This window comes from Sapajus apella, unplaced genomic scaffold, assembly GCF_009761245.1.
Source record: "Sapajus apella isolate SASKATOON/1434 unplaced genomic scaffold, GSC_monkey_1.0 scaffold458, whole genome shotgun sequence".
Lineage (NCBI taxonomy): Eukaryota > Metazoa > Chordata > Mammalia > Primates > Cebidae > Sapajus > Sapajus apella.
In genome coordinates this window covers 40,818-50,166 of record NW_022437394.1, presented here as the reverse complement: position 1 = coordinate 50,166, position 9,349 = coordinate 40,818, and the positions used below count along the sequence as shown (strand labels likewise).

The window sequence follows — 9,349 nt, the reverse complement described above, 5'->3', positions numbered from 1 at the left end:
TCCTCCTCCTCCACTATCTCCTCCTGTTACTCCTCCTCCACCTCCTCCTCCTCCTCCACCACCTCCTCCTGTTTCTCCTCCTCCTCCAACTCCTCCACCTCCTCCTCCTCCACCTCCTCCACCACCTCCTCCTGTTACTCCTCCTCCTCCTCCTCCTCCTCCACCTCCTCCACCACCTCCTCCTCCTCTACCTCCTCCTCCTCCTTCTCCATCTCCTCCACCACCTCCTCCTGTTCCTCCTCCTCCTACTCCACCTCCTCCACCACCTCCTCCTCCTCTACCTCCTCCTCCTCCTCCTTCTCCATCTCCTCCACCACCTCCTCCTGTTCCTTCTCCTCCTACTCCACCTCCTCCTCCACTACCTCCTCCTGTTACTCCTCCTCCACCTTCCACCTCCTCCTCCTCCACCTCCTCCTCCTCCACCTCCTCCTCCTCTTTTCCTTCCTTTTCCTCCTCGTCCTTCTTTCCTCCTCCTCCTTTCCTCCTCCTCCTCGGATTACAGGCATGAGCTATGATGCCTGGCTGTTCCACCTCCTCCTCCTCTCTTCCTCCTTGTCCTCTGGCTGTTTTTCTTTTTCTCCTCCTCCTGCTCCTCCACCCCCCCCCTTACCTCTTTCCTTTCTTCTTCATTTTTATTTTTTCTTTCTTTTTACCCAACAAAGCTGACCAGAACAAGATATTATTTTCTTTTATTTTTTATTACAAAGTCTTGGTCTTGTCACCCAGGTTTAAATGCAATGGAGCAATTCCGGCTTATACTCCTGTGCACCCCGACTCATTTCTATATGGTCTGCTGCAGCAAGACGTCAGCAGCTGTCTTCATCTGAGTCCATTTCCCAGGGTGGTGTTGCCCAGAAGACACAGAAGGAGATCCTTCCAGGTTCTGCCAGCACAGATTGGCAGACAGAAAGTACTGGCCGAACCCTCATCCTCACATGCACCCCGACTCATTTCTCTGTGCTCTGCTGCAGCAAGATGTCAGCAGCTGTCTTCATCTGGGGGTGGTGTTGCCTGGAAGACGCAGAAGGAGTTCCTCCCAGATTCTGCCAGCACAAATTGGCAGACAGGAAGATTGGCCTAACCCTAATCCTTGTGTGCACACCGACTCAGTTCTCTGTGCTCGGCTGTGGCAAGATGTCAACAGCCGTCTTTATTTTGATACATTTCCCAGAATGTTGCCCCAGAGGCAGTAGAGGCTCCTCCCAGATTTAAGAAGCAAAAGTGGCCACAGCGATTATTCCCCCCTGCACCATTTTCTCATCCTGGCATTGTCAGTCTGCAACCCGAAGGTACTGTGGAAGCTCAGTTACTCACTCTTGCAAGCGTAAGGATTCCAGATTCTTCAGTGTCCCACACTGCAGACAACTCTAAAATTGCTGCACTTTATTCTTTATTTCATGTGTTCAAATTGAAATGTATCAGGTCAATCACTAGTGCTACAAATGCAGAAGTAAAGATGTATTTCCACTTCCAGTTTAGTTCACTTTTAATAGTAGAGAATATGGTTTAAAAAAAAAAAAAAAAAGGAATAGCACAAAAAAAATAATGAACATCTCAATGCAAAGATTAGATATTTAGCTGATGATTAGACAGTAGCTAAAATTGAACTCTTCCTGAGATAGTGTGGCTGCATTTTTAAACAAATGGACATCATGTGAAACTTATAAATTGACCTAAAAATTGTAGTACAGAAAGTTCCCATAGGCCCTCCCCCCTCAGTATCCTTCTTGTGACCACAGCTTACATGAATGTGGTGCATTTGTTACAGTAGCTGAACCAATAGTGATATCTTCCTATTAATGAAAGTCTGGAGTTCGCATTAAGGCTCACCCTGTGCTGTTCAGCCTATGGATTTTGACAAACTCATGTCATTCATCACCCAGACAGAAGGGTTTCGTCCCCAAAACATGACCTGTGCTGCACCTCTTAATCCCTTTCTTCTTTTCTCAGGACCCCTGACTGCTATAGATGATTTATTTTCCTGCCTCTATACATTTTCTTTCCCAGAATTCTGTAGAATTGGTATCATAAAGTATGCAGCCACTTAGGACTAACCGATTTCACTTTGCAATATACATGAAAGATTTTTCCTATCTTTTAATAGCTTAATGGCTTACTCATTTTTATCAGTGGGTCATACTCCGTTGGGTCCATGTAACGGTGTGGGTTGGTGCACTCATCACCTGAAGAGCATCTCAGCTGCTTCCAGTTCAGGCAACTATGAATACATGTGCCCTCATTCTTGTGTGGATTTTCTAATGGGCATAATTTTAAAATTTAACTGGGTAAATGTTTAGGATTTTAATCAGTTGTTTATATAGTATGACTATGTTTTCCTTTGTAAGAATTAGAATTCAGTAAAGTCACCAGGGTATTTTTTTTTAAGTTTTTATTGATTCAACTTCTATATTATAATAGATGTAAGCCTACTCAGATTATCTGAGTCTCCTTTGGGTAGTTATGATATAGTTTCTGCCTTTGGAGGAATTTGTCATTTTCATCTAAGCTGTCAAATTTGTGAGCATAGATTTATTCTAAGTATTCTTTATAACGTGCTTGATATTAATGGGATCAGCAGGAATCATTCCTTTTTTTATTTATATTATTTGTAAATTGTGTCTTCTAGCTTTTCCTTGTGGTGAGCCTGGTGGAAGATTATCAGTTCTATTTATTTTTCCTATGAAGCAGCTCTTGGTTTTGTTTAGTTCTGGTTTATTATTTCTATTATTATGATTTCTGCGAATTTTTTTTTTCTATTTTTATGTCTATAGTTTTTCTCTAGTTTCCTAAGGTGGAAGGTAAGCAAACTGAATTGAGATTGGTTTTAGTTTTTTTTTTCTTTCTTGCTTTTCTTGTTTCCTGTTTCTTTTCTTTTAAGACTGAGTCTTGCTCTGTCTCCAAGGTTGGAGTGCAGTGGCATGATGTCAGCTCAATGCAACCTCCGCCTCCCAGGTTCAAGTGATTCTCCTGTCTCATCCTCCCGAGAAGCTGGGATTGCAGGTGACTGCAACATGGCCTGGCTAATTTTTGTATTTTTAGTAGAGATGGGTTTTCACCATGTTGGTCAGGCTTGTCTTAAACTCCTGACCTCAGGTGATTCACCCACCTCGGCCTCCCAAAGTGCTGGGAAAACAGACATGAGCCAACATGCCCAGCCTGTTTTTAGTTTTCTACACAGCATTGTGAACTAATGCCACTAAAGTGTGCATTTAACAATTAATATATATTGTGTATTTTTCACCACAATGATTTAGATGATAAGTGCAAAAGGAGCATATATAGATTCAGGAACGTCAAACATTGTAACTTTTTTTCTAAAGAATATACTTACCAGGCCTTTTTCTGTGAGGATCCTGTCCTGGAGTCATGCGGTGCACTTGTGTGCTGCCTAGGTGAACACTGCCTACTTCACAGTGATCAGGGTGGCTTAGCCAGAGACCCGAGGTTCTGTCCCCCAGGGCTCTCCTGATGGTGTCCTTTGCCTTCCTTCACCACCAAGGAGGGTAGCTCAGCAGCAGCTCAGCCCCTGCTCTTACTCCACCTCCTCTGCACACGCAAGCCCTGTGTCCTCAGTACCGAGGGCTGCCAGAGGGCCTTCAGCAGCTCCCATGGCTGACAGTGACTCTGTGTTTCCTAGATTATCCAATAAATTGGAAGGAGTTTGCTCATCCAAATTCCTGGCAACTTACTAAGGCTGATCACTCCTTAAGTAAGTCTTCTTTCTTTGTCTGAGACTCTGTGTTTCCTAGATTATCCAACAAATTGGAAGGAGTTCGCTCATCCAAATTCCTGGCAACTTACTAAGGCTGATCACTTCTTAAGTAAGTCTTCTTTCTTTGTCTGAGATGGGAATTTTTTTCTTTTTCTTTCTTTTGAATTAAGATATACAAATCTTACCATAAACATTATAGATGAGTCACAGAATTTCCTGGTGGGCAAAGGTGTGTGAGTGTCCATTACCAACTTGAAACTTGTTCCAGATGGCACCAGAGAGGACAGCTTCACTGACAAACTGCATGGCAGAGAGCAATTTTTTCAGGAGAAATGCATTCTTCTGGAATATAGCTGTGACTTTGCAACAAAATTATTTGGCAAATCTTATGCAAAACTCTGTGCCTTTCCACAAGTGTCCTCTAGGCTTTATTTGGGGGCCATTACCTTGACAACTATTTCCCAACTGGTTTTCTAATGTCACCAAGTGAAGAAAAGACCCATGCACATCCGCACCCTGTCTCCTCTCATGATGTAGGCCTTGCCTTCCATTCCAGCTGCTGCTCTCTGAACTGCCATTTCACACTGTACTGGCCAGGAGACTACTGGTGAAGACGGGAGGCAGCCTTTGCTCCTGCCTTGAAGGTATGCTCATTTCCATCTTCTCACCGCAGTTTCTTCACATGGGCCACTTGTGCATAAAATGTCTTTCTGATTTTATTTTCCCAACTCCAGTTTACATACAGATGTACACATTTTAGAGCTTTATGACTCCATTTGTATTCTCGATTTTTCTATCAAGATTTTTGCCTTAAATATTTCCCTCTATGTTCTGTTTCCCGTGCCAATTTTATGCACACTTTTCCATAGGAAGGAACACGACAACCCTGCTGTCATCAAATGGGGAGAATCTTGATACCAAGTGCAGTATGAGACAGCCCATGAGAGGGGATTACAGGCCAAAGTCTTCTGAATCGAGACATCCAAATCTGAAACCAAATATTAGAGCAGACTAAATAGAGATTTCTAAAAACAAAAACAAGTTATTTCATGATTTGAAACAGAATATGGCCTAATTTAAAGGTTTTGGGGATTGTTTTAAAGAAAAATTTAAAGCATAAATACAACTAAATGAATATAAACAGTTATAAAATAGAACAATTATGAGGTTATAAAAGGCTTATGAAACTCTTGTAAGAGTTTTGCCATGTTGGCCAGGCTGGTCTTGAACTCCTGACCTCAGGTGATCGCCCAACTCAGTCTCCCAAAGTGCCAGGATTACTGGCATGAGCCACTGTGCCCGGCCTTATAACCTCATAATCTGTAATCCCAATCAAAAGAGATTGGGATAGATTTGTTTATAAGATCTTATTAAAGTTATCTACAATATTAAACATACACTAATATAAAACTCAGATTTTGGTCAAAAAGTAAGCTATTCTTATGATATTAATTTGTTTTCAATGAGAATATAAGAGGTAACAATTTTGTATTCTGAAATATATTTCTTTTTAAAATGTCTCAGACTTATGCCTTTTGACTTTTACTGTGTCTCTTTGCATGTAATTTACATGTCCCACATGGATGCCTTCTGTTTCTTTTTTCCTGGGAAAGATATATATCTTTACTCTTGGCTGGGATAAGAACTCTTCCCCCCCTTTTTTTTTTTTTTAGACGGAGTCTCCCTTTCTCGCCCAGGCTGAATGAAGTGCAATGGCACAATCTTGGCTCACGACTCACTGCAACCTCCACCTCCAGGGTTCAGGTGATTCTCCTGCCTCAGCCTCCTGAGTAGCTGGGATTATAGGCACCAACCACCACGCCCAGCTAGTTTTGTTTTTGTTTTGTAGAGATGGAGTTTCACTCCATCTGTTGGCCAGGCTGGTTTTGTACTCCTGACCCCAAGTGAACACCCGCCTCAGCCTCCCAAAGTGCTGGGATTACGGACATGAACCTCCACACCCAACCTCTCCTTCAAGTTTTCATCAGCTCCTTCAACTTCCCCCCAGGTTCTAATTCTGTCACTGTAATACCAAAATGCTTGCCTTTAAGGTCTAAAAAGCCAGTATTTGTCTCAGCTGTGCATGGTTTTGTGCTCTTGGCTTTTGCTGTGTCTGGGTTGTCTCCTGTGAGCAGGCGAGGAGCTCGCTTTCTGCTCATAGCCCTCTTCCTCACCGCACCTGCTCATGGCCCGGGGCACACTTTACCTGTGTCTCATTAACCTCGAGGGCCCTGCTCCTCGGCGTGGCTTCCAGTCATTCAGTGGTCTTCATGGAGGTGCTGCCCACTCTCAGGCAGGCCTTGGTGCAGCCTGCTCAGGTAGCTGCTCAGGTCAGCCGTCAGCAAGATGGATGGGTCCCAGATTTAATTAATCAAACCACTGATACACCAGCCCCGATGACTTCCATTAGCTGCCCATGCAGGCACAGCCTATTAAGTGGCAGTTGGCTTGGAATGTCCTGAGTTCTGAGCCAGCTTGGGGGCCAGCTGTTAAGGGGCAGTTGGCTTGGAATGTCCTGAGTTCTGAGCCAGCTTGGGGGCCAAGCAGACCCCTGGTCCCTCAGGGTGGTCACTGGTCATGTGCTCACTGCAAAGCAAGGTCGGGGCTGGAGGTTTCTGTTTGAATGACTGGAGCTCTTCTCTGGACTTACCCATCTCCCGGCACCCACCTTCCTGAAGAGATCTTGGGGAGAAGGATTGAGAAAGGGAGTGAAAAGGGCTCCTGGTTCAGGATCCAGGCCGGGATTTAGAGGTCTCAGGTGTTCAGGGACCTCTGTGCCCAGAAAATAGTCTACATTCTTGTCCCAGATCCTTCACTTCTGAGTGCTGTGACTCTGGGCAGGTCACTTCAATTCCCTCATTTCACTTTCCTGAGCTGTCAACTGTGGGTGGTGGCCCCTGCCCTGCCCATTCCTCCAGGCTGATGTGGGCACCACAGAAAATAACAGAAACCCTCTCCAAGGCTCTAAAGCATCAGGCCCATGTGAAACAGGAAGAAAATCACACCCTCCACTGCCCTGGAGCCCCCCAAGCACCTTCGCTATATTATCACCACCAAGAGCATAATTTTTTTTTTTGGAAACAAAGTCTTGATCTTGTCACCCAGGCTGGAGTGCAATGGTGAGAGGAGGTTCGGTGAGGCTCGGCTCTGCAGATGGTGAACAACAGGATCAAACACTTAAACCGACCCATGCAGGATTCTGAGGGCCAGGGACCATGTTACCTGCAGTGCCACTTCGCTCACCAACATCTCATTTGGGGAGACCCAGCTGTGCCCTCCCAGCCCCCTGAAGCCAACAGGGAGCATCACCAGTTCATCATGAACAGACACTCAGCCTCCATGGAACCCTGGGGCCTGGGGTGGCCTCCTGTGTGTAGAGAGTACTGGCTTGGGCATCGATGGTTCTGTGTCTGTGTCAGATGCCAACAAAACAAGCTCCTCAAGACAAGTCAGGGCTGTGGTCACTTGGGAGTTGAGGGGCAGGATTCAGGGAGCCGCTGTTTTAAATGCATTTTCCAATTTGAAATGAACATATACAAGTATGTGTTTGTGTGTGTGTGTATGCATATACTGTTTTTTACTCTTTAAAACATAAGTGTTTTCTGTAACTATTTTATGCTGGAATGTATTAAGTGGGAAACTCCGTCTCAAAAAAAAAAAAAGAAGGAAAGGAAGGAAGGAAGAGAAAGAAAGAAGGAAGGAAGAGAAAGAAGGAAAGAAAAAGGAAGGGAGGGAGGGAGGGAAGGAAGGAATGGAGGGAGGGAGGGAAGGGAAAGGGAAGGAAGGCAGAAAGGCGAGAGAGAGAAAGCGAGCAGCCTCTTGTGTCACCGCCACAATCCGTCCTCTCTCATGTCTTTCTGATTTTGTCTCAATTGGACAAAGCACCAGCAAATCCACCCTGACCCTCTATTCTTACATCAGCATCTTTTGAGTTCTTGTCTGAAATCTGCTCCTCTTTCTGGAAGGGGTCACGGGAACAGCATCCCGAGGTGGTCCCTGGTGAGGTGGATGGCAGAGCTTTTCCTGCGGAGCAGTTGGCGAGGCCGGTGTCAGCATCCTGGCTCACCACACCCTCCTCGAGTGTCTTAAGCATTTTTCTTCGTTTCTTCCTGGCACAGAGTATTTCCCTCTCAGAGGTGGATGAGATTCTAATTTTCACTTTTTTTTTTTTTTTGGTGGGGGGGGGGGCAGAGTCTCACTCTGTTGCCCAGGCTAGAGTGCAACGGCACGATCTTGGCTCACTGCAACCTCTGCCTCCTGGGTTCAAGTGATTCCCCTGCGTCAGCCTCCCCAGTAGCTGGGATTACAGGTGTGCGCCATCATGCTTGGCTAATTTTTGTATTTTAAGTAGAGATGGGGTGTCACCAAGTTGCCCAGGCTGGTCTCGAACTCCTGACCTCAGGTGATCCACACACCTCCGCCTCAGGCATGTAATCCCACCCGGACAATGCTCATTATTCTTTGGAAGAAAAGCTTACACTGCGTTCTTTTTTAAAATTTCAGAAGACATTGGAATGATTATTGTTCATATGTTCCTCATGTCTTTGCTTTGATTGTTCTCTTTCAGGTACCTCAATCATGTACACATCAAATCTCAGATTATCTGCACATTTGGCCACTCTCCCTGGAAGGTACAAGCTGTCATTATGCTGTCTATAGCTTACATTTCATTGTTGAAGAAATTTTTCGATTGTCTTGTGTTTTTGGATTTTATTCACTCATTTCCATGTTTCTTCAATTCTGATGAATGGTGTCTTTTCATGCTTTGTATTATTTTCTTAATGCCTTCAGCCTCATTGTTGAAAAGTCCACAGTCCAGCCAGGCACGGTGGCCCACACCTGTAATCCTAGCACTTTAGGAGGCTGAGGCGGGCAGATCACCTGAGGTCGGGAGTCCGAGACCAGCCTGACCAACACGGAGAAACCCCGTCTCTACTAAAAATAGAAGATTAGCCGGGTGTGGTGGCGCATACCTGTAATCCCAGCTACTCAGGAGGCGTCCCAGCTACTCAGGAGGCAGGAGAATCACGGAAACTTGGAAGGTGGAGGTTGCAGTGAGCCGAGATTGTGCCACTGCATTCCAGCCTGGGCAACAAAAGTGAAACTCCATCTCAAAAAAAAGCAAAAAGAAAAGCCCACAGTCCAGTGAGTTACACCGACAGGGGTGCTCTCCTGTCTCCTCGTGGGTCCACCCTGTGCTTGTTCCTCTAGTCCATTATGGTGTCTTCGTATGGGAATTGGCATCGGTGTTTTCCCATTGATGACTTTTCACATGAATTTTATTTTCATGAGCATTATGATTTAGAAAACCTTTTCGAACTTCAGAGTTTCTCTGTGGCATTTCTATGCAATGCTCACAATTGTGACACCTATTTCCTGGTATTTCCTGGCGCTGTGCTTCTCCCCTTCTCTAACAAGAGCCTCCTTCCTCTCTTCGTCCTGCTTCTCTCTTTGGATCCCGCAGCTGAATATTGCTCCTCAGTGGACGGTCTGTCTCGCAAAGGGACAGCTACCACCTTATTGCGGAAATGCAAGATGGTTCACTTTAAGAGCATACTCATTTTCAAGATCATTTAGATAATTTTGTTCTTTTCCATTGTTTCCTCTCTGACTTATTTCCTTTACTTATATTTATCA

The 9,349-nt window shown here is 45.0% G+C and overlaps 3 long non-coding RNA genes across 5 annotated transcripts in view; 2 read left to right on the top strand and 1 right to left on the bottom strand.

Annotated features, from left to right (window-relative positions):
• The window catches only part of LOC116545963, a 7,968-nt gene extending 7,109 nt beyond the window's left edge, over nt 1-859 (top strand). Inside the window, exon 4 of the long non-coding RNA XR_004266534.1 lies at nt 727-859. This is a non-coding gene — a long non-coding RNA (uncharacterized LOC116545963). The remainder of the gene's footprint in view (nt 1-726) is intronic.
• Nucleotides 860-3,725: 2,866 nt separating this feature from the next.
• On the top strand, nt 3,726-8,588 carry LOC116545964. 2 transcript variants are annotated; one of them, XR_004266536.1, is made up of 4 exons: nt 3,726-3,821; nt 4,269-4,356; nt 8,280-8,343; nt 8,504-8,551. It is a non-coding gene; the product is annotated as an uncharacterized LOC116545964 (long non-coding RNA). The 2 variants fall into 2 exon arrangements; XR_004266535.1 differs by having other exon boundaries at nt 8,280-8,588.
• The window catches only part of LOC116545962, a 9,240-nt gene continuing 3,706 nt past the window's right edge, over nt 3,816-9,349 (bottom strand). For both annotated transcript variants that reach the window (XR_004266532.1, XR_004266533.1), the window contains one exon: nt 3,816-4,700. This is a non-coding gene — a long non-coding RNA (uncharacterized LOC116545962). The remainder of the gene's footprint in view (nt 4,701-9,349) is intronic.